Here is a 4,393-nt window from a genome sequence, read left to right on the forward strand (position 1 = left end):
GAGAGATCTACAAATATGGTGGCAAAATCGTGTCCAATCCAATCCAACCAACACATAAAAATTGATATATATAGCTCACGTTTGAGTTCTTAAATGTAAATTTGATCGCCGAGAGAAATATAATTAACCATTTGACTTATTTAGTCGATCTGTCTAATAGTTTTATATAACAGTGAGTCCGAGTTACGTGATAGGATGTTCCAAAACCAAAACTACACTTCAGATTTTATTTTAAAATGGCCACGACCACCCAATCACCCTCTATCTTAATAGCATCATATAAACAACAAGTGAATACATGCATAATTTATTGCTTGGGAAGACAAAAAATAAAAAACATAAAAAGGGTAAGAGTATACATACATTCTCGTTGCCTCTGTCGACTATTTATCTCTTCTCCTGCTGAATATCTCTCTCATTTTTTCGAATCTATATATTTCTATCGACTTGGCATTTTTTTGTGTTGCCAGATTTCGCGAGGCGCGAAGATGTCTACGTGTTTACATGAACAGCCAAATTCTCAAACAAAGTAGAGACAGCTAGAAAAATTTGGCAGTCGATGAGATAAAAATTAGATAAATGGTATGGACAACTATTAATATTTAGTAAGTATGATGGAACTCCTTTTTTTTTTTTTTTTGTTGCAAGCATATAGCACATTGTGCAAGAAGACATGCACGATAGGTTTGCACTATATTTTTTATTAGGAAAAGAGATTGTCAAAACTCATAAGTGATAAGTAGACATATAGTTTTATATGATTTGACGAAAAAGTTGTCAACGAATTTTATTATCAAATTACGCAAGCAAATACGTTTATCATCAAATCATTGTACGCAACTACATCCATATTTTAACTGGTTCAAATAAAATTAATAAAAGAAGAGTTAAAAACTAACAGAGATACGTAAAGATAATTCAAATGACCCATTTAATTCGGTTTTGTATAATTATCTGTACAGTGTACAATAATAAATTAACATAGAGATCATGCTTTACCAGTACATATTTTAATATAGTATATAATACATAGATCTGTATTTCACAATCACAAGATGGAGAAAACATCAGTTTTGGAAAAAGCAAGCGCAGGAAAAGGAAAAAAAAACTATTCGAAGCATAAATACGTGGACTTGTGTAAAACAAGCATGCTTCAGTGTCTTGTGGGACATGAATCCAGTCGAAGAGCACGTCTCTTCGAGAAAAGTCATTAATCGTAACATAACTTTAAATATTTTTACGTTGGCAAAGCCTAGAACATGCCAATGTATAGCGTACAAATGCTTCATTTTAATAACCAAGTAACGGGTAATCTTCAAAAAGGAAAATGATCCAACATTCTACATTATAATCAGCTATTAATAAGTTAATAAACTTCACTTTTTCGGTATTATTGGGCAACCTTTGCTTAGTAAATTATTCTCGTATAAATAAGAGCAAACATAATATAGTTGATTAAAAGTATATATATTATATAATATTGAAAATATATAAAAGTCAAATATATACAACGTAACTACTAAAATAATATAACAACTGTTTTATCAAACAAACAAAAAAAAAAGCTACTAAAATATGTCAACGAAAACAAAAGTCAACGGTGATCTTTAGGCAACATCATGGATTGGATAAGTATATCCAAATACATGTTTCGAGGTTTGGGGACAAACCAAATCAAGAGAGAGTGGTTTATTAAGATACATTCTACTCCAAAATAATATAACAATTACAATGACTCGTCACTGATAACAAAATATATAATGTTCAACACATAAAAAAGAAAGAAAAAATTATGGAGTTATCGATGACACGAATGATTGTAAATTCAGGAATTGATCAGAGTTTGTATTATATTAGGATGCCAATATATATTTATAAAATATATTTTGTCTATAAAACATATTTTATATATTCTTATTTTCAACAACATATACTAATCGATTTGAAGAATTTAAGCAGTGGCATATCTTCAATACTAATACACATTACGAAATTACATCTAAAGTCAAAATATATCTAAACTTTTTGATGCATTGGAGCATGGATTACTAATATTATAATTGAGGAAATTTTATTTGATCATAAATTTAAAGTATATAAGTTCTTTAGATTGTAAAATTTTAAAGATTGAAATTTGATATTATTTTTAAAAATGCATTTAAAAAAAATCTCTCCAATATACCTTGGATTTTGGTTTTAATAATTTTGATATTTTGTGTTTTTATGTAATTTTAGAACTTAATTCTTCATTGTTTTGTGCATATTCATGAGCATTTAGGTTGTTTAGGTTGCATTTTGCATCAAATTTGTTATCTCAGATGATGGAGTAGAGATGTACAAGGGAAGTGTGCTTTGGAGCCAAATAAATCAATAATTAGCAATATAATGGAAGACACACCTTTGGATGCACACAAGATGATTGATGATTTGGAACCAGTTTACAGTCCCTCAAAGATCGACTCGTATGAATACCTTTCTTTGGGATTTAGCTCCAGAGTTCTTCATCTAAGTTATTGGAAATTGAGTAAGCTTTGCAATGGAGGTGATTTCAGGCCAATCAGATGTGCGTGTAAAGAGTTATACCTGTTTGAGTGAACATATATACAGCTAGAGTGAAGACAGGAGCCACACGCGGCCAAGAGCAGCGGCCAAACGGTGGCCGAGTGAAGACCAGCGGCCATCCCAATACTCTAACCCTATTAAAGGGAGACTTATCTCTTATATCTTATTTTTGGTTTATCTTTTGTTTATCTCTTGTTTAGCAGCCACTTAGGATTCTTAAGCTTATTTACTCTTGGTTTGTTGAATGATGGAGTACTTCTAAGTTTTTTAATAGCAATTTCTCTTTCAAATCTCTTAATTTATAATATCTTATTATGATTTCACAAAGATCAAACTATTTCCTTTGTGTGATCATGATGATGAGTGAGTAGATCATTAGAACTTTGGGCTAGGTAGATTAGGGAGATATATGATTTGATCTTTGATGTCTAGAGTCTTATTTATGTGTTTCCTATCTTGTTTAGTGTTAATAATTCTGGAAAGCCTTGATCAAGCTTGAATCTAGACATTAGGATTTCCATTGCCTAGAAGGTGTTTGATGAAATTCATGAACCAAACTATTCAAGGGCTTTGCACTCCTAGCCAATGGAAATTGATGATTAGGGTGCTTAGTGGTATTAAGACTTGTTCTTAATGCATGCTAGCTTTGTGATTGCCTTTGGAAAAAGTTGATTATCACTTGATTAGCATAGGAATCTCTACCATGGAAATGGATTGATTTGCATTAGTGTTCTTAGCCATAGGATTGTTCTTGATTGTTGCCTGGACATCTAGGATTGGTTAGCTATCTCCCAAGTCAATTACCTTGCCCAAGGTTCACTTGTTTAATCTTGATTCAAAGTTTGTTATTAGTTGTGCTCTGTTTCTTTTCTTTAATTTGTTTGCTAGTTAAGATTGTTACAACAAAACCAATTCTTGTTAAGAATAGATTAAGCAACTTTGTGTATTCTTAGTGAGTTGATTAATGCAGATTGTGGATTGATAATTTAATTGACTGAAATATACTACATCAATTTGGCGCCGTTGCCCATTTGCATTCAATTCACTCATTAGGATTTCAACATTGTTTGAGCCTATTCATTTACTTTACATTGTTACTTACTTGGTTTGCTTTGGTGGTTTGAACTCTCTTTTGCAAGGTGTATGAACTTGAGAAGTCAAGGCCAAGCAAATTTAGTTGAGCGTGTTGACGACATTCGCCGTTTTGAAAGAGAAAATCGCCGAATAGCCCGCCAAGCTATGGATAACAACCCTCCACCCCCAGCTGGTCACAATGGAAATGACCAGCCCCATGTTGAACAAGCTCATATCCATCCTCCAAGACAACCAAGAGTCATTGGAACTTTTGATCAACCAAACATTCATGGGAACCGCATGGGAATTAGAGCACCTCTTGTTGAGAACAATAACTATGAGATCAAGTCAAGTCTTATCAACATGGTACAAAGCTCAAAGTTTCATGGTCTGCCTATGGAAGACCCTCATGACCACTTGGATCAGTTTGACATGATGTGTGGGACAGTGAAAATCAATGGCATCTCTGAAGATGCATTCAAGCTCCGCCTTTTCCCATTTTCTCTTGGTGATAGAGCTAGGACTTGGGAGAAGAACCTGCCAGTAGGCTCAGTTACCTCTTGGGATCAATGTAAGAGAGCTTTCCTATCCAAATTCTTCTCTACTACTAGAACAACAAGGCTAAGAAATGAAATATCAAGCTTTGCTCAAAAAGGAAATGAGAGCTTTTGTGAAGCATGGAAAAGATTCAAAGGCTACACTATGCAATGTCCTCATCATGGCTTCTCTAAGGAGTCTCTTCTCAGCACATTATATA

Source organism: Camelina sativa, chromosome 13 (genome assembly GCF_000633955.1).
Source record: "Camelina sativa cultivar DH55 chromosome 13, Cs, whole genome shotgun sequence".
In the NCBI taxonomy this organism is placed as follows: domain Eukaryota; kingdom Viridiplantae; phylum Streptophyta; class Magnoliopsida; order Brassicales; family Brassicaceae; genus Camelina; species Camelina sativa.